At 41.5% G+C, this 21,241-nt stretch overlaps 1 protein-coding gene across 21 annotated transcripts in view; it reads left to right on the forward strand.

The window, feature by feature from the left end:
• The window catches only part of NUMB (NUMB endocytic adaptor protein), a 191,942-nt gene that overhangs the window by 43,763 nt on the left and 126,938 nt on the right, over positions 1-21,241 (forward strand). For 16 of the 21 annotated variants that reach the window (XM_033187534.1, XM_033187538.1, XM_033187542.1 and 13 more), the window contains one exon: positions 8,278-8,410. The exons of the other annotated variants lie outside the window; for them this stretch is intronic. The gene's annotated coding sequence lies outside the window, so the exon portion shown is untranslated. The remainder of the gene's footprint in view (positions 1-8,277; positions 8,411-21,241) is intronic. 21 annotated transcript variants of the gene reach the window in all.

Raw genomic sequence — 21,241 nt, forward strand, 5'->3', positions numbered from 1 at the left:
GGGGATGCAGTGGGAAGATGATCTTCACCTGGAATTCAGCCATCCCATCCATGACTGATCTCCTCTTCAACCATCCTCAGCCAAATTCCTCTCAATGTTCAGATGCTCCTTCTCTTCTCCTCTGCCATGCCATTCTGCTGCTCTTCTATTCTTCTGCTTTTGGAGCCTGGGGGTTGGGGTTTCTATGGGTACAGGATAAGGGGACGTGGTGGGCCCAAAGGCAACATTTAGGCACAAAAACAGGAATGCTTGTTCCCATGTAGAACTGCGGGTTTCCAGGCTTGAGGGTGGGGCCTTTGCTGGAGAACCACCTTCTTCTACCCTGTATTTCCCTTCCTCCTTGTCCGTATCAACTACAACCTCTGCCTCCCAGGTTCAAGTGATTCTCATGCCTCAGCCCTGCAAGTAGCTGGGATTTACAGGCATGTGTCACCACACCTGGCTAATATGTTTTTTTTTTTTCTTTTTTTCTGAGACGGAGTCTCGCTCTGTCGCCCAGGCTGGAGTTCAGTGGTGCTATCTGGGCTCACTGCAAGCTCTGCCTCCCGGGTTCACGCCTTTCTCCTGCCTCAGCCTCCTGAGTAGCTGGGACTACAGGCACCCGCCACCTTGCCCGGCTAGTTTTTTGTATTTTTTTTTTTTAGTAGAGACAGGGTTTCACTGTGTTAGCCAGGGTGGTCTCGATCTCCTGACCGCGTGATGCGCCCATTTCGGCCTCCCAAAGTGCTGGGATTACAGGCTTGAGCCACCGCGCCTGGCCTAATTTTTGTATTTTTAGTAGATATGGGGTTTTGCCACATTGGCCAAGCTGGTCTCATGCTCCTGGCCTCGTGTGATCCTCCCTTCTTGGCCTCCCAAAGTGACAGGATTGCAGTATGAGCCACTGCCCCCAGCCTATACATACATATTTGCACACTCATTTATTTTGGATAAATTTTCTAGAAGTGGAACTGTTGAGTCAAAGGATGGGCATAATTTTGAAATGTGATTATTTTCTAAGAGCTTTTATACTGATATGCCATTGATGGATAAAGCCCTGAGAGTAGTGACTAGGAGTGCCCCCCAACAACCTGTAAACGTATTCTAACTGGCGTAGTGATACTAGTAAAAAAAAAAAAAAAAAAGTAAGAGTATGTCCTGTGGTTTTTCCAACTAACGTAGTTTTTTCCCTTAAGCATATTTTGTATGGAGAATGTGTCAAATTTTGTTGTTTTGCAGGTCTCAATAAAGCTTGTATGTGGTGCTTAAGTTGCTTTTCTCTGATCTGTTCCTCTAGTGGCAGATACCTGGAATGTAAACAAATCTGGGTGTTCATTTATCTTCATGGAATTAACAAAAGACTTTTAATCTAGGAAGTGGCGTAAAATGTCACAGTGGGTATTTAACATTTATCTATAGGGAAAAATTTGGCAAACCACATCTTTGAACCAGCAGCTTTTAATTGAGTTCTATGAATTCACAGTGCTAGCGTTTCCAATTGTTTTTAGAAATCTAGATTTTTTTTTTCTTTCTTTTGTGGTACTATTTTAGAAATAATCTGTTTTCATATTTCCTCTTTATTGTAAAACATAGCCTGCTCTAATTCTAAAGTATTGCGTCATTACTACTAACATCCATTTATCATGGCTTCTTGACTAGTACCGCTGGAATATTGGTTTTCTTGAAAATAGTTACAAGAGGCCGGACATGGTGGCTCACACCTGTAATCCCAACACCTTAGGAGGCTTAGGTGGGCAGATCACTTGAGGCTGGGAGTTCGAGACCAGCCTGGCCAACATGGTGAAACCCCGTCTCTACTAAAAATACAAAAATTAGCTGAGCGTGGTGACGCATGCCTGTAGTCCCAGCTGCTTGGAAGGCTGAGGCAGGAGAATTGCTTGAAGCCGGGAGGCAGAGGTTGCAGTGAGCCAAGACCATCTCAAAAAAAAAAAAAAGTTGCAAGACAGTAAGGAGAAATAGTTAATTGTGCTGGTATGGAGGCAGAAAGATGTGGAGTGTAATCATAGAAAAATGTGAAATGTTACTTTAGTTATTTTGACTATATCATTGTTCGTTTTGGTCAAATAACATGTAAGGTGTTTTCACTAGTAACAATGTTGTTTTTTTCATATCCGAAAAGCCTTTACAAGACCTATTGTTATTTCTCTGTGTTTTGTTGGTATTTAGCTCTCCTTTTAACACAGTTGTTAAAACTGAAAGCAGAACATGAGAAGCGCTACAGTCTGTTAAAGAATCAGGCCAATGACGAAATGAAGTGAAACACATTGTTGGCTAAAAATAGCATTTTGCAAATTACATCTGAAATTGTTTTGTTAGAGCATCTATTGGTAATGAAATTCAGCTGTTCTTATTCTGTGTTTTGTGTGTATTTTTAAAACATCATTATCAGCCGGGCGCGGTGGCTCACACCTGTAATCCCAGCACTTTGGTAGGCCGAGGCGGGTGGATCACGAGGTCAGGAGATCGAGACCATCCTGGCTAACACGGTGAAACCCCGTCTCTACTAAAAATACAAAACAATTAGCTGGGCTTGGTGGTGGGCGCCTGTAGTTCCAGCTACTCAGGAGGCTGAGGCAGGAGAAAGGCGTGAACCTGGGAGGTGGAGCTTGCAGTGAGCCGAGATTGTGCCACTGCACTCCAGCCTGGGCGACAGAGAGAGACTCCATCTCAAAAAAAAAAAAAAATCGTTATCTGGGGGCCAGGCACTATGGTTCATGCCTGTAATCCCAGCAAATTGGGAGGCCTAGAAGGGCAGATTGTTTTGAGCTCAGGAGTTCAAGAGTAGCTTGGGCATCATGGTGAAACCCCATCTCTATGAAAAATTAGCCGGGTGTTGGTGGCTTGCACCTGTAGTCCTAGCTACTCAGGTGGCCGAGGCTGGCGAATTGCTTGAGCCAGGAAGCGGAGGTTGCAGTGAGCCATGATCACACCCCTGCATTCCAGCCAGAGCGACAGAGTGAGACCTGCTCAAAACAAACACCCCTGCAACATTATCTGAAAGTAGATGGCCATGTAAAATGAGTTTCTCTTGGTTTTTAACTAATTTTTCCTTTAAGACTATATAATATAAACCTTTCCTATATTCTCTGAAAACTTAAGGCTGTAATACTTGGAATTAAGAGTAAACGAAGGCCGGGTGTGGTGGCTCACACCTGTAATATCAGCACTTTGGGAGGCTGAGATGGGCAATCACTTGAGGTCAGGAGTTCGAGACCAGCCTAGCCAACATGGTGAAACCCTGTCTTTACTAAAAATACAAAAAAATTAGCCGAATGTAGTGGCGTATGCCTGTAGTCCCAGTTACTCAGGAGGCTGAGGCATGAGAATCTCTTGAACCCGGGAGATGGAGGTTGCAGTGAGCTGAGATTGTGCCACTACACTCCAGCCTGGGTGACCGAGTGAGACTCTGTATCAAAAAAAAAAAAAAAAGAAAACATTGAGATAATTAAATTTAAAACAGTAAAATTCAGGTGTGACTACTTAATATTAATGTTATACTGCATTGGTTTGTGGGCATTTGAAGGCAGGAACTGTATCATATCTTTGTGTTTAGCATACACGATAAAATAATTGTTTTGTTTGTTTTTGTTTTGTTTTGTATGTTTTGACTCAAGAGTCTTGCTCTGTCATCCAGGCTGGAGTGTGGAGTGCAGTGGCACAGTCTGGGCAGTGGCACAATCTCAGCTCACTGCAACCTCTGCCTCCTGTGTTCAAGCAATTCTTGTGCCACAGCCTCCCGAGTAGCTGGGACTACAGATGCGCACCACCAGGCCCAGCTAATTTTTGTATTTTTGGTAGAGACGAGATCTTACCGTGTTGGCCAGGCTGGTCTCGAACTCCTGACCTCAGGTGATCGACCCATCTCGGCCTCCCAAAGTGCTGAGATTACAAGTGTGAGCCACCATGCCTGGCCTTATTTTTTAGAAAAAAAATCAAATCATTAGAAGCAAATGTTCCCAGTTGTGGTAAAATCTGATTTTTAAATACAAAATCATTTAATTAAAAAATAGGCACAGTGGCTCACGCCTGTAATCCCAGCACTTCGGGGGGCTGAGGCGAGTGGATCACGAGGGCAGGAGTTAAAGACCAGCCTGGCCAACATGGTGAAACCCTGTATCTACTAAAAATACAAAAATTAGCTGGGCGTGGTGTTGTGTGCCTCTAGTCCCAGCTATTCGGGAGGCTGAGGCAGGAGAATTGCTTTAACCCAGGGGAGGCAGAGGTTGCAGTGAGCCGAGATCACGCCATTGCACTCCAGCCTGGGTGACAGAGTGAGACTTTGTCTCAAAAAATGATAATAATAATAATAATAATAATACACTCTGGAGTCAGACAACCCATTTTATTTTACTACTCTTTTAAAAACCCCGTACCCACTATTTCGTATTTTTGTGATCAGGGAAGTTATTTGTGCCTTAGTTTTCCTAGTTATAAAATGAGAGTATTTAATAGTTGCTTTTGACTGGGCACAGTGGCTCATGCCTGTAATGCCAAGGTGGGAAGACACTTGAGGCCTAGAGTTTGAAACCAGCGTGGGCAACGTGACAGACCCTGCTTATACAAAAAATAAGAAGAATTGACCAGACGTGGTGGCACATGTCTGTAGTCCTAGCTACTTGAAAGGCTGAGAGGCAGAAGGATCACTTGAGCTTGGGAGGTTCAGGCTGCAGTGAGCGATGATCATCATGGCTCTCGGGGCAACAGAGCAAGACCCCCCCATCTCTCTCTTTTTTTTTTTTCTCTTGTGTGACACAGTTTTGCTCTTGTTGCCCAGGCTGGAGTGCAATGGTGCGATCTCGGCTCACCGCAACCTCCACCTCCTGGGTTCAAGCAATTCTCCTGCCTCAGCCTCCCGAGTAGCTGGGATTACAGGCATGTGCCACCACGCCTGGTTAATTTTGTATTTTTAGTAGAGACAGGGTTTCTCTATGTTGGTTAGGCTGGTCTCGAACTCCCGACCTCAGGTGATCCACCTGATCAGCCTCCCAAGGTACTGGGATTACAAGCGTGAGCTACGGTGCCCAGCCAGGACCCCTCATCTCTTAAAAAAAATAGTCAATTTCATGAGAGTTGTTCAGGATTAAATGGGATAATCCATAGGAGGTGCTTAGTAGAGCTTTTGGCAAATAATCAGTCCCCATTAAATGTTAGCTGCCCAGCTGGGCGTGGTGGTGCATGCCTGTAAACAGCAGTTTGAGAGGCCAAGCGGGGAGGATTGCTTAAGCCCAGGAGTTTGAGACCAGCATGTGTGAGACTGTCTTTACAGAAAAATTTTTTAAAAATTAGCTGGGCATGGTGGCATGCACCTGTAGTCCTAGCTTCTTGGGAGGCTGAGGTGGAAGGATCATTGAGCCCAGGAGTTTGAGACTGCAGTGAGGCATGATTGTGCCTCATTTGAGTTTGAGTTTGAGACTGCAGTGAGGCGTGATTGTGCAGTGAGGCACCATTGCACTATAGCCTGGGCAACACATCAAGACCCTGTCTCTAAAAAAAAAAAAGTTAACTGCTTCTTGTCTTCTTATTCAGAAACAGCACTATTGCCTTGTCTGGTGAATTTATTTTGCTTTTAAAATATGCATGTATGTTCAGATTGCAATATGATAGATGTGGGCACAAAATACACATTTAAAATTAGTTTTGGGGCCGGGTGCAGTGGCTTATGCCTGTAATCCTAGTACTTTGGGAGGCCGAGGTGGGCAGATCATCTAAGGTAGGGAGTTTAAGACCAGCCTGACCAACATGGAGAAACCCCGTCTCTACTAAAAATACAAAAAAATTAGCTGAGCGTGGTGGCACATGCCTGTAATCCCAGCTACTCGGGAGGCTGAGGCAGGAGAATCGCTTAAACTCGGGAGGCGGAGGTTGTGGTGAGCCAAGATCGTGCCATTGCACTCCAGCCTGGGCAACAAGAGTGAAATTCTGTCTCAAAATAAATAAATAAATAAATAAAATTGGTTTTGGATAAAAATTCTAAGAATTTTTACTTTTAGCTACTGTAACTTTAATTTCTGTAAAAATAGATTTATTCAATCAGTTTTTCTAATAAACTGTTTACTGATACCTGCTATTTATTAGGCATTGTACTAGATGCTAGGAATATAAAGTGGTGCAAACTTGGTTATAACCTTCAGCTGCTTAGAAGCTAGTGAAGAAAAGCACCACTGAGTTTTACAGTGTTTTAAACAAATACATATTTACAGTTTTGTAAATAACCCTTTTTGCACCGTGTCATTATTAAATGATTTTTTTTTTTTTTTTTTTTTTGAGACAGAGTCTCGCTCTGTCACCCAGGCTGGAGTGCAGTGGCCAGATCTCAGGTCACTGCAAGCTCCGCCTCCCGGGTTCACGCCATTCTCCTGCCTCAGCCTCCCGAGTAGCTGGGACTACAGGCGCCACCACCTCGCCCGGCTAGTTTTTTATATTTTTAGTAGAGACGGGGTTTCACCGTGTTAGCCAGGGTGGTCTCGATCTCTTGACCTCATGATCCGCCCGTCTCGGCCTCCCAAAGTGCTGGGATTACAGGCTTGAGCCACCGCGCCCGGCTAAATGATTTTTTTTTTTGTCTCCTGGAAGGCATGTGAGCTGAACATTTTCACCTTTTGTAATGGCCTCTTACAGCATCTTATCTGTGTACCATAACTCTGTGGTATCTGTAATCATTATTGTTTTGCAAATAAACTGAGGTTTAAAGAGGTTATAATTAACTCATCCTACAACTACAAAACTCACTTTAAAAGCTTATTAAGTTGTAAAATTCATTCATTCAGCCTGGGCAACATAGTGAGACCTCATCTGCACCTACCCCCCCCATCCTCTACCTCCCCCCAAAAATTAGCTGGTCATGGTGGCACATGCCTGTAGTCCCAGCTACTCAGGAGGGAGAGGTGAGAGGATCTCTTGAGCCTGGCAGGTTGAGGCTGCAGTGAGCCGAGATCACGCCAGTGCACTTCAGGCCGGCAGACAGAGCGAGACCCAGTCTCCAAAATACAAAACAAAATCCATTCTATCATTCTTCCTCCCATGTATTATAAGATTCATGACCTATATTAGAAGACTTAACCCATTTATATTATATTTGAGATATATGTATCTATTTCCCTATTAAAATTGGGAGCTTTTCAGAGGAGGAGCTAATCTTAGGTTTTGGGTAGCCCAGCAACAAGTAGACTACCTGTTACATATTGGATACCTAATAAATATTAGTTGAATAGTGAGTATGTAGGATGTCAGAAGTATAAGGAATTTTAGAGTTCACGTAAATCATACAGACACTAGAATGTCTAAAAAGAATTTATAGATTGCTTACACAGAATTACAGCTCTTTATTTTGACTATAGAGAACTTTAACAACTGCTACCATCTACTGCTACTTTCACATAATCTCATAAAAGAAGCCATTTTAACACCAAAAATGTAGGAAGGACAGTCTCATAGTAAGCATAATTGGTAACTTTATAGTTTTTATTTTTTTATTTTTTTATTTTTTTTGAAACGGAGTCTCGCTCTGTCGCCCAGGCTGGAGTGCAGTGGCCGGATCTCAGCTCACTGCAAGCTCTGCCTCCCGGGTTTATGCCATTCTCCTGCCTCAGCCTCCCGAGTAGCTGGGACTACAGGCGTCCGCCACCTCGCCCGGCTAGTTTTTTGTATTTTTTAGTAGAGACGGGGTTTCACCGTGTTAGCCAGGATGGTCTCGATCTCCTGACCTCGTGATCCGCCCGTCTCGGCCTCCCAAAGTGCTGGGATTACAGGCTTGAGCCACCGCGCCTGGCCAACTTTATAGTTTTTAGTCATGGCTAGCATCTATTCAAGAGTTAGATTTGAACAACCACTATTTAATTCAACCCTCCCCTTTTAGAGATGATAAAATCGAGCCCATAGAGACGTATCAAAGTTCTTACAGCAAGGGAGAATGATCACTGAGTTTGTAACCCAGGTCTTCTGACTCCTAGCTCAAAATTTTGATCTGGTTCCCTCAGTCTTCATCACATGATCAGACTTATGCATAGAGAATTTGTTACTTAACTGAGATCATATAGCTCTTAAGAATGTAAGGCTGGAACTTGAACGCATATTATCCACCTCAGTTTTTAAAATTGTTATTATTTTTGCCCTGTTTCAAGAATTGCACAGGCCAACTCTATTTTTAGTGAAACCTGTGCATTCACTTCCATGCATCCTAACCAACTCCATCAGTCCTTACTCAACTATAGAAGTGAAATTTTAAGTGATTGAAAGGAGGTATGTATATTTAAGATTTTCTTTCCTTGAAAATTTCAGATTTGAGGCTTAAGCAACTTCTTCTGGGGAAAAGTGCCAGTGCAGCTGCTGTTAACAACTCAAGGTCTTGATCTATATCCATAGGTTGGAATATTGGTGGGCCAGCAATCCTCAGACACCTCACTTAGGACAGGTAAGTGAAAGAGATATTTAAGGATAAGCAAAGTGGATTGAAGGCTAACAGTCTTTCTTCCTGTTTGTAGTTAGATGCAAACATTTTATTGCCTTTACAAATATAACCCTTTGTCCTGATAAAACCACTTGGAGTCTTAGGTGGGTAGGGCAAAACATTTTCTTAATTGTAAGATGTGTGTCAAAATGTTTTATAATGGTAAAACTTAGAATAATTAAAATTGTTTTTCTTTTTGTCTGTTTTCCGGATTGTATTTATGAGCTTGTGTTGCAGTTATCTATTGCTATGTAACAAAGTACCTCAAACTTAGTGGCTTAAAACAACAGTCATTTATTTTGTTCATGTATTTGCAATTTGAGCAAGGCTTGATTGGTAGGGATACTTTTCTCTGTTAACATATAGCATGAGGTGAGATGGCTAGAAGGGTTGGAGTGGCTCAGTGGCTGGGAACCGGAATCATTTGAAGGCAGGCTTGCTCTCTCACATATCTGGTGGTTAATGCTGGCTGTTGGCTGGGACCTCAGCCTGGGCTGTTGGCAAGAACACCTTCATGTGACCGCTCCTTGTGGCTGCTTGGCTTCTTCACAGCATGGTACCTGGATTCCAAGAGAGAGAGCATCCCAAGAGAGGAAGGCAAAGGTGCATGGCATATTTGACTTGGTTTTGGAAGTCACATAGTGTTACTTTGCTCTGTCCTACCAGTTGATGTAGTTGTAAAGGTCCTCCCAGGTTTCAAGGAAGCTGTGGACATAGACCCTACCACTTGAAAGGATCAACATCACATTGTAAGAAGAACATATGGGATGGAATCTAATGTTGTAGGCATCTTTGGAAAATATTTGCCACGATTTGTATTACTTTTAAGATAATATAGATAACATGAAATATATTAAAAAGAGGAATATTTGCAGGATATTATAGTGTATGAGTTCAATAAGAATTTGATGTGTTCTTGTGTAGTAGACTATGATATTGAAAATAAGATATCTAAACAGAAAAAAGTGAAATAGATTTGGAATTTTCTTTCTTTCCTTTCTTTTCTTCCTTTTCTTCTTTTTCTTCCTTTTCTTTCTTTCTTCTTTCTTTCTTTTTCCTCCTTCCTTCCTCCTTCCTTTCCTCCTTCCTTTCCTTCCTTCCTTTCCTTCCTTTCCCTTCCTCCCTTCCTTCCTCCCTCCCTCCCTCCCTCCCTCCCTCCCTCTTCTTTCGTTTTGCTCTTGTTGCCCAGGCTGGAATGCAATGGCATAATCTCGGCTCACTGCAACCTCTGCCTCCTGGGTTGAAGTGATTCTCCTGCTTCAGCCTCCCAAGTAGCTGGGATTGTAGGCATGTGCCACCACGCCCGGCTAATTTTGTATTTTTAGTAGAGACGGGGTTTCACCATGCTGGTCAGGCTGGTCTTGAACTCCTGACCTCAGGTGATCCACCCTCCTCGGCCTCCCAGAGTGCTGTGATTACAGGCATGAGCCACTGCATCTGGCCTGGAATTTTCTTTTGTGTCAACAAAATAGTATACTGCTACAATCAGAAGTAGAGACAAAAGTTTGTAAACAAGATGGAAAATAAGATTTGTAGTTTGGAGTTGTGTTGTTGTTGTTGTTTTAAGAACATGTTAGTTCAAAGCCTACTTGGGTCTTTTTTTTTTCTTGTTTGTTTGAATAATTTGAGAATTATTTGGAAAATTGATTTCCAATATAAATTTGAGGACCGAATGCCAATATAATCATTATATACCTCCACATTTGTTTTGTCTGTCTCTCTTTCTTTAAGGGAAGTCTTTTTCAGGATTGTACAGGATTGTGTACAATTTTTTCAGGATTGTGCTAAATTTCTGGTAAATATCTTTTTTTTTTTTTTTTTTGAGATAGAGTCTCGCTCTGTCGCCCAGGCTGGAGTGCAGTGACTGGGTCTCAGCTCACTGTCTGGTAAATATCTTAATTTTTTCTTCTTTTTTTTGAGACGGAGTCTTGCACTCTTGCCCAGGCTGGAGTGCAGTGGCACAGTCTCGGCTCACTGCAAGCTCCGCCTCCCAGGTTCACATCATTCACCTACCTCAGCCTCCTGAGTCGCTGGGACTACAGGCATGTGCCACCTTGCCCAGCTAATTTTTTGTATTTTTAGTAGAGATGGGGTTTCACCATGTTGGTCAGGAAGGTCTTGATCTCCTGACTTCGTGATCCACACGCCTCGGCCTCCCAAAGTGCTGGAATTACAGGCGTGAGCCCTCATGCCTGGCCAAGTTTTTTCAGTGGGATGAGAAAACTGCAAAATTATAGAGTATTTGGTTGCCTTATTGACTGCTACCAGTTATATAAACTGCCTGTGGCAGGTTTGAATATAACTAATACTCAAATTCTGGATGTGATGGAAAATATTTTTAGAGAATTCTGTAAACATTACATGTGATTGTGGTCTGTTCACTATAGGAATGGACAATAGGCTTTAGGAAGCAGAAGACCCAGAAGATTTTCTTGCTATCTAGATACTTTCTCATTCCAAAGTGATTTACATCATAATGAGTTTAATTTAACAGGGTTGGCTCAGCACTATTTCCCTAGTATTTGCAGGTAAAATTCTATAATGGAAAAAAACTGAACCACCTAGTGTGTCAATAGAGGCAATATCAGAAGTTTGTTAATTCTCAACTGTTAATGATCAGAATTGACTGATTTTTGTGAAACAATATATTTTAGTTCAAAAGGTACAGTAATTGAGAAAGCTGTTTTTGTTTTTGTTTTGTTTGAGATAGGGTCTTCCTCTTTTGCCCAGGGAGGAGTGCAGTTAGCACTGTAGCCTCTGCCTCCCGGGCTCAAGTGATCCTCTTATCTCAGTCTCCAGAGTAACAGGGACTACAGATGCATGCTTCCATGCCTGGCTAGAGATGGGGTTTTGCTGTATTGCCCAGGCTTGTCTTGAACTCATGGGCTCAAGCCATCTGCTCACCTTGGCCTCCCAAAGGGCTGGGATGACAGGAGTGAGTTTTTTTTTTTGTTTTTTGTTTTTGCATTTAAAAACAAGATGAGGCCTGGCATAGTGGCTCACTCCTGTCATCCCAGCACCTTGGGAGGCCCAGGTGGGTAGATTACTTGAGGCAGGGAGTTGGAGGCCAGCCTGGCCAAAATAGGGAAACCCTGTCTCTACTTAAAATACAAAAAATTAGCTGGGTGTGGTGGTGCACGCCTGTAACCCCAGCTACTCTGGAGGCTAAAGTGGGAGAATCCCTTGAGCCCAGGAGGTGGAGGTTACAGTGAACTGAGATCTGTGCCACTGCACTCCAGCCTGGGTGACAGAGAGAGACTCTGTCTCTTAAAAAACCCAAAAATAAATAAATAAAACCAAGATAAGGTATTTTACAATAGACAGATTAGGAATAATGATTATAGGTAATGTAAAATACTGTATCTTAAATAACAAATATATGCATATATGTGCAAGCGTACAGAAAGCCTTTAAGCATTTAACTTGACTTTTTGTTTTAAACATTTGTTTTTAGCTCACTTTTGCTTTTAAGAAGTCAGAGTAGGTTAATTGCTGATATCTGATACAGATCTATTGAATACATTATCTTCTGTAGGCCTGTGTCTAAGGGGATGAAAATCTCTCAAATAGTGAAATACTGTTCTCTGAAACAAATAACAACAAAAGTTCCTAAACACTCTAAAGAAATTACAAATATGGTAGTGTTTATTTTGGTACTTTATGTAATCCTTGGAAGGAAGTAAATGATAAAGTTCTTGGGTAAAGATACATGACTATGTAAAGTTAATTTTATTTTTATGTATTTATTTTTTTAGCGAAAGGTCTTACTATGTATTGCCAAGGCTGGAGTGCTGTGGCTATTCATAGGCATGATCATAGCGTACTTGTATCTTTGCGTACCTGGGACTATAGGTGTGCACCACTGTGCAGGGCCTGTACAAATTATTTTAAAATGCAAAAAGGACTTTTAGTAATTCTGGAAGAAGTAAGTTATATTGCTTAGAGATTAGTGTTCTCCTACTTACCATTTTTTAAAATGAGATTCCTGGTTCTAAAATTACAATGATTCTTATTTGAAAAACAGCATTCAGTTCATGTTTTTACAGGTTTTTGTTAACACAGAAGTTACATGACTTTTTTATTACTCCTAACCCTTCTGTACCCTCTAGTCCTAATTATTAAAAGGTATAGTACCTTCTGTGAATGAAGTGTTTAACAAAAGTGTTTAACATTTGGAGTAGGGAAGTAATTAGCATATCATAAAAATTTACCATTTTAACCATCTTTAAATGTTAAGTGCATTCATATTGCTCTGCAGCCAATATTCAGAACTCCTTTGATCTTGCAAAACTGAAGCTCTATACCCATTATTATTATTATTTATTTATTTTATTTACTTATGTATTTTTTTGAGACAGAGTCTTGCTCTGTCTCCTAGGCTGGAGGGCAGTGGTGTGATCTTGGCTCAGTGCACCTTCCACCTGCCAGGTTCAAGTGATTCTCATGTCTCAGCTTCCCAAATAGCTGAGATTACAGACATGTGCCACCACACTTGGCTAATTTTTGTATTTTTAGTAGAGATGGGGTTTCACCATGTTGACCAGGCTGGACTTGAACTCCTGACCTTCAGTGATCTGCCTGCCTCATCCTCCCAAAGTGCTGGGATTACAGGTGTGACCCCCACCTTGAGTAGCTGGGATTACAGGTGTGCACCACCATGCCTGGTTAATTTTGTATTTTTAGTAGAGATGGGATTTTGCTATGTAGGCTAGGCTGGTCTGGAACTCCTGACCTCATGTGATCTGCCTGCCTCGGCCTCCCAAAGTTCTGGGATTACAGGCATGAGCCACTGTGCCCAGCCAGTTTTCTTTATGTTCTGTGGAGAATATTAGTATTTTTATTTTAGTCTTTTGTGGGTTGTGGTTCCATATAAATTCAGTTTTCTGAGCTTTGGCAGTGTTATTCAGAACTGTCCCACAAGTGTTCCACCCAGTGGTCAGTCTGGGATCTGGGTGTAGGTCTACTCATTATCTCAGTTATCAAAGTTTTTATTATGCCAGTTGGTATCAGATGCATAACTACACAGGTTGAAGATGAGCCCAGCAGTTCATAAACAACATTATGGGGTCACTTTCCTACGGACAGAAAGAGAAGGAAAAAAACCCCAAAACAATGGAGTTGTCCTGCCCACTTGGAGGCAAGGCTCCACTGGATGGAGAGAAAGGTTCCCTTCTTTCAAAAGTTCTGTTCCTGGAGGTGGCTTTCCATTCCCAGATTCTTCTGCTGTTGCTGCTGCCCCCACCATGGATGACCTGGGGACTGACACATGAGAGTATGGAGTTTTCCCAAGCTGCTGAGTACAGTGGCTCACACCTGTAATGCTAGCACCCTGGGGGGACGAGGCGGGAGGATAACTTGAGCCCAGGAGTTTGAGGTTGTGGGAGCTGTGATTGTGCTACTACATTCTAGCCTGGGCAACAGAGTGAGACCCTGTCAAAAAAAAAAAAGAGAAAAAAATACCCAAAGGATTTCCCTCATCTTCTCTGAGCTGTAGGAGGTCCCTTTACTGGCCTTGAGCCAGAGCTAGAGGGTTCTGTTTCTCTCTCCGCCTGCACCATTGTGCTTAGTTCTGGGTTTTAGGTTGTGTCGAGTTCAGGTTGGAGGATACTAGAGGGAAAAAAAAAGATAAACTCATAGCTGGTTTGGGGGTAGTTGGAATTCTGGTGATTTCCCTGGATCCACCTGTGATATTTACAGCATCTTCAAATAGCTGTTCATGCATTCTGTCCCAGTGTTATAGTTAACTGGAAGATAAAGGGAGATGTATTTACTTCATCTTACCAAGCAAGAAATCTTCCCAACATTTTTAACTTTTTGCTTTGAAATAATTTTCTCACGTCTGTAATCCCAGCACTTTGGGAGGCGGAGGCGGGCACGTCACTAGGTCAGGAGTTCGAGACCAGCCTGGCCAACATGGTGAAACCCTGTCTCTACTAAAAATATAAAAATCAGCTGGGCGCGGTGGTGCATGCCTGTAATCCCAGCTACTCGGGAGGCTGAGGCAGAAGAATTGCTTGAACCCAGGAGGCGGAGGTTGCAGTGAGCTAAGATCACACCATTGTACTCCAGCCTGGGTGACAGAGCAAGACTCTGTCTCCAGGAAAAAAAAAAAAGAAAAGAAAAGAAATAATTTTAGATTCACAGAAAGGTATACAAATAGGAAAATGAAGTCCTCTGTGTCCTTTACCCAGTTACATAGCTACATAGCTGTAGTACAATACCAAAACCAGGAAATTAACATTAACACCAACTTTTTATTATGGAATATTTCAAATGTGCAGAATGTTGTAAGACATATGTTGAACATCTGTATATCCCCCACTGATATTTCAATATTTTTTCATATTTTCCCATACTTTATATGTGTATTCTAATATGTATGTATCCTCTTTTATATAAACCACTTGAAAGTAAGTTGCAGACATCATGATAATTTACCTCTAAATACTTGAGCATGCATCTTCTAAGAAAAAGGATATTATACTTCAGTAAACATTTATTATTAAATGCAAACTATTTTTTTCCTATAACCCCAAGACCTGATCATACCTAAGAAAATTAACTATGAATTTTTTTGGACAAGAGTCTTAACTTTTGTTTTGAAGCATGTTATCTCTTTTTTTTTTTTTTTTAAAACCTTTTTTTGTTTTTTGAGACATAGCCTTGCTTTGTCGCCCGGACTGGAGTTCAGTGGCACAATCTCAGCTCATTGCAACCTCTGCTTCCCAGGCTCAAGCGATTCTTGTGTCTCAGCTTCCCAAGTAGGTGGGATGACAGACGTGCACCACAATGCCTGGCTCATCTTTTTTTTTTTTCGGACGGAGTCTTGCTCTGTCGCCCAGGCGATCTTGACTCACTGCAACCTCCGCCTCTGGGGTTCAAGTGATTCTTCTGCCTCCGTCTCCTGAGTAGCTGGGACCACACGGCCGTGCCACCATACCTGGCTAAGTTTTGTATTTTTAGTAGAGACGGGGTTTCGCCATATTGGCCAGGCTGATTTCAAACTCCTGACCTCATGATCTGCCTACCTTGGCCTCCCAAAGTCCTGGGATTACAGGCGTGATCCACCACACCCGGCCTCTTTTTTTCTGTATTTTTAATAGAGACAGGGTTTTGCCATGTTGGCCAGGTTGGTCTCAAACTCCTGGCCTCAAGTGATTTGCCTGCCTCGGCCTCCCAAAGTGCTGGGGTTACAGGCATGAGCTGCCATGCCCCACCAATCTCTTGAAGGCTTATATTATTATTCAAGGATGTGTCCCTTCTGATGATATACTCTTGGTGATTATTTTGAGAGTCTGAGCTCTTACCATGTGCGTAATTCAGAGCCCAGGGAGCTCCCTGATTCTGTATTCTTGTCTCTCATTCTTTCCTCAGCTCAATCTTCTCACAGCTCCCACTCAGAATAGTCCTCATCAGGAGATTGTAACTTTGTCAGACTAATTTAGGACTAGTACGTGACTTCGTTTTTAATTATTGGCCAGGAAGTTACTTACAGTTAAAATTGTGGTAGAGTTTCTGATATGGTGATATATAAGAGGTGAATCAAGCTGTAAGTAATTGAAAACCTGACTATAAAGCTTACATAAATCTGAAGTTGGCAGTTGCTCATGTTGCTTTAATGGTTCAACATTGCTGGGGCCTATGAATTTGTGATTTGCTTGGCCTTTCATGGTCTTAAGACAGCTACTGCAGCTCCAGCCTTCCACCTACATTCAAGGAAGAAGGAAAAAGACTATGCCAAGGAAAAGCTTTCTTATTAGTGATTCCAGCAAGTCACTTCTAATGTTCCAAAGGCCAAAATTGGGTCATATGGTCACCTGTAGCTGTTTTTGTCTTTTGGCCTCTGTAATGAGAGGCAAGGAGGGAGTAGGGATTTGGGAATGACTTTTTGAGTAACCAGTTAACATCTGTCACAGTTATATGATTATATTTATTTTATATCAAAATTGTGTTCATTTGACTTCAGTGTGATGTTCAGCACATAGGTGCTTTGTTATTACATAGTAATATTTAACTGGATAGTGTGGAGAACAAAAGGACTAAAAATAGTAAAGATAGTTTTAAATTTAGTTGTGAAAGTGAGCTTTTGATAATGCAAAGTGAAACTTGGCTTGAATCTTGAGACACTGGGCAAGTTACTGAATTTATAAGCCTCTATTTCCTCATCTGTAAAATGGAATTAATAATATCTGACTTTTAGGGCAGTCTTGAAGTATGAAGGAGATAATTTATGTAAAGTACCTAATATAGTACTTAATACATTGGAGGTGCTACAATGGAAGATATTATTATAATTGTTTGGTATATGGACATTGGGGTAGAATGAAAGAGCACAGACTTTATTGTAGAAGATTATATTTGATTCCTAGTTACACTACATAGTTGTTGTGTGTTCTTAGGCAAATCAGTTAATCTCTCTGAGATAGTAATGTAGTGTGTAATCTCTGAGGATTGTTAGAAAGATTAGATTATACGTACAGTGAAATAATTTATGGGCTCTCAGTAAAAGGCATCTGCTCCTGCTATTTTTAGTTATTATTTTTGTGTTTTAGGATCCATATAGCAGATAGGGACTCAATCATTTAATTTATTCTAGAAATTTATTTGTGATCAAGGAGATATTGTTGATTAGTAGTATTTTTCTTCATCTGTTGAAGAAAAATAGCTGCAGAAACTGGATTTGAATTATGAGGTCTATTTCCACCATGATTAAAAAGTTTTCAGCTGGGTACAGTGGCTCACACCTGTAATCCTAGCACGTTGGGAGGCTGAGGCAGAGGAATCACTTGAGCTCAGGAGTTTGATTCCAGCCTGGGCAAACATAGTGAGACCTTGTCATTACAAAAAATCCTAAAAATTTAGCTGGACATGGTGGTGTGTGCACGTGGTCCTAGTTACTCATGAAGGCTGAGGCAGGAAGATTACTTGAGCCCAGTAGTTTGAGGCTGCAGTGAGCTTTGATTGCACCCTACTGCTCTCCAGCCTGGGTGACAGAGTGAAACCCTGTCTCAAAAACAAAATTAGGCTCACGCCTGTAATCCCAGCACTTTGGGAGGCCGAGGTGGGCGGATCACAAGGTCAGGAGATCGAGACCATCCTGGCTAGCATGGTGAACCCCCGTCTCTACTAAAAATACAAAAAATTAGCCGGGCGTGGTGGCAGGCACCTGTGGTCCCAGCTGCTCAGGAGGCTGAGACAGGAGAATGGCGTGAACCCGGGAGCCAGAGCTTGCAGTGAGCCGAGATCGCGCTACTGCACTCCAGCCTGGGCGACAGAGCAAGACTCTGTCTCAAAAAAAAAAATCTAGTCTTACATATTTTGTTAGTGGTTTCCATTGTACATATGGATGTGCTCTGGTGCCTTTGACATGAACCTTCCAGATCTGTACTTCTTTGTTTTGTTTGTTTATAGCCAGTTAGTTGTTATTGTTCTTGAGTACCGTCCCGTTTTTTTTTTTCTGGTTAGTTTTTATAAGACTTAATTTTTTTAGAACAGTTTCAGGTTTATAGCAAAATTGAGCAAAAAAATACAGAGAGTTTCCATATACCTGTTGCCCCCACAAACCCACAGCCTTTCTTACTGTCAACATTCCTTACCAGAATAGTACACAGGAGATACAAGAAAAATCGAACGAATACAAACTCAATATAACACAGCATCTCTGGTTACCAAAATGTATGGGGATTTCTATCTACCAGCAACCACTCAATTCTTTGGCAGACACCAGCTGGGTATCCTACATTTTAACTCAATTCTGACATTATTTACTTGGAGATAGAATCAGATCCCACAGGTTGAGGGCTCAGTTCCCTACTTCAATTGCCAGCCCCAGGGTTGTGTCCTGTGCTTCTCGCTGATTAGCCATAAATCGGGGTTACCACAGCTCCCTGTTTTGGTTCAATTAATTTGCTAGAGTGGCTCACAGAACTCAGGGAAACACTTCGTTTGCATTTATAGGGTTATTATAAAGGATATTACAAAGGAGACAGATGGAAGAGATGCATAGGGCAAGGTATAAAACGGCATGGATCTTCCATGCCTTCTTCAGGTGTGCCACCCTCCAGGAACCTCCATGTGTTCATCTGTCCAGAAGCTCTCCAAACGCTGTCCTTCCAGGTTTTTATGGAAGCTTCATGACATAGGCATGATTGATTAAGTCGTTGGCCATTTGTAATCAGCTTATCCTTCAGCTCCTCTTCCCTCTCTGGAGGTTGGGGGCTGGGGCTGGAAATACCAACCCTCTTATGCCTTGGTCTTTCAGGTGACCAGCCTTTATCCTTGAAGCTATCTAGAGATCTCATTAGCATGTAAAAGATACTCATCACTCCAGAGGTGCCAATAGTTTTATGAGGTATATGTCAAGAAAGGGGAAGAAGACCAATTATATGTTTCATAATTTGTTATATTTGATAAACCCACATTGATACATTATTTTCACCCAAAGTCCTTAGATTATATTAGAATTTATTCTTGGTGTTGTACTTTCAGTGGATTTTGGCAAATGTAATGACGTGCATCCACCATTGTAGTGTCATGCAAAATAGTTTTACTACCCTAAAGATTCTGTGTGCTCTGACTGTCCATCCCTTCCTCTCACCTAACCTTTGGTAACCACTGATCCTTTTCCTGTCTCCATAGTTTTGCCTTTTCCAGAATGTCATATAGTTGGAATCATATAGTATATGTAGCCTTTTCAGATTGGCTTCTTTTGCTTAGTAATGTGCATTTAAAGTTCTTTCATGTCTTCTCTTCATGACTTGATAGCTCACTTGCTTGCTTATTCATTTATATATTTTCACTTTTGTTTTTATTTTTGTTTTTTGAGACAGAGTCTCACTCCGTTGCCCATGATCTCAGCTCACTGCAACCTCCATCTGCTGGGTTCAAACGATTCTCCTGCCTCAGCCTCCCGAGTAACTGGGATTACAGACGCCACCACATCCAGCTAATTTTTGCATTTTTTGTAGAGATGAGGTTTCTCCATGTTGGCTAGGCTGGTCTCAAACTTCTGGCCTCAAGTGATCCACTGGCCTTGTCCTCCCAAAATGTTGGGATTACAGGTGTGAGCCACCGCGCCTGACCTGTTTATTTAGTTTTTAGACACAGGCTCTTGCTGTGTTGCGCATGCTGGAGTGCAGTGGTGTAGTCATAGTTCACTGCAAGCTCAAACTCCAGGCCTCAAGCAGTCCTCCTGGTTTAGCCTCCGGAGTTGTTGGAATTACAGATGTGAGCCACTGCATATGGCTAAGCCTTTTTTTTTCTGGCATATTTTCTTTTCTTTTTTTTTCTTTTTTTAGACGTAGTTTCGCTCTTGTTGCCCAGGCTGGAGTGCAATGGTGCACTCTCGGCTCACCACAGCCTCTGTGTCCTGGGTTCAAGTGATTCTCCTGCCTCGGCCCCCCAAGTAGGAGGGATTACAGGCATGCGCCACCACACCCGGCTAATTTTGTATTTTTAGTAGAGACAGGGTTTCTCCATGTTGGTCAGGCTGGTTTCTAACTCCAGACTTCAGGTGATCCACCCACCTCAGCCTCCCAAAGTGCTGGGATTATAGGCATGAGCCACCGTGCTGGCTCTGGCATATTTTAAATCCACAGTTGGTTGAACCCGTGGATATGGAGGGCCAACTGTATTTAATATGCTTAATGTAAGTATGTGCTTATTTTTGAAATATTTTCCTATTGTTTTATGTGTATGTGTTTTTAAGCTGTATAATGTTATTATGCTCTGAATCTTATTTATTCTTTTTTGATCAAAAGGAATTACGCAAGCACATACTATATTTGTAAATCTAGTTGACAAAAACCGACTGTTGTATAATGTTCCATTGTATATGTATTTCCACATTTTACTAGTATATTTCTCTAATAATTGATACCTAGGTGTGTTGAAAACTAACACAAATAGTGCTGCTGTGTACATCCTTATGCATATATCCTATTGATGTGTGCAAAGGTTACTCTAGTATATATCGAGAAAAGGAATTGCTGACTTGTGGCCCATACACATACTTAATTTCACTAAATATTGCCAAGTTGTTTTTTAGAATGGCTACCCAGTTTATGCTCCCACCAGTAGTGAATTAGGATTCCTATTTCTTTAAATACTCACCAATATTTGGTCTTATCCATCTGTTTAGCCTTGTCAATCTGATGGGAATTAAGAAGTATATTGTTTCAATTTCTATTTCTGTGATTGAGTGTGAGGTTGGGCATCTTTTCATTTACTTGTTACCATTTGGGTTTCCCCTGCTTAGTGACTAAAAAAAAAAAAAACCCAAATAATATATATTTGTTGTAGATATTTTTGAAAATACAAATGGGCAAATGGGCAAATATAAAAAGATCATCTGTAATACCTAATCCAAAGATAATTGCTATTAACCTTGGCTATATCTTTCTGGTCGTTAAACACACACACACACACACACACACACACACACACACTCATTCTCTCTCTCTCTCTCTCTTTCTCTCTCTGTGTCTCTCTCATATACAAATACGTAGTTTATTGATGGGATTATATACACAGTTTTCTTACATGTTTTCCTTTCACAGTAATTTATGACCATTTCCCCATGTTGTTAGACATTTTAAAATATCACCATTTAATAGGTGCATATTTCATTTTATAGCTTTAAATTATTTAATCTTCTGTTGTGGGATATTTAAGCTATTTTTGATTTTTTTCTCATTAACAATTTGGTGAACTGTTAAACCTACATTTTTATGTGGCAAAGCTAGAGGGATTATGTTCCTGCTGTTTTTGTGAAACTGGGTTTTATAGCACATGCAT

This window comes from Trachypithecus francoisi, unplaced genomic scaffold (genome assembly GCF_009764315.1).
Source record: "Trachypithecus francoisi isolate TF-2019V2 unplaced genomic scaffold, Tfra_2.0 Lachesis_group3, whole genome shotgun sequence".
In the NCBI taxonomy this organism is placed as follows: Eukaryota; Metazoa; Chordata; class Mammalia; order Primates; family Cercopithecidae; genus Trachypithecus; species Trachypithecus francoisi.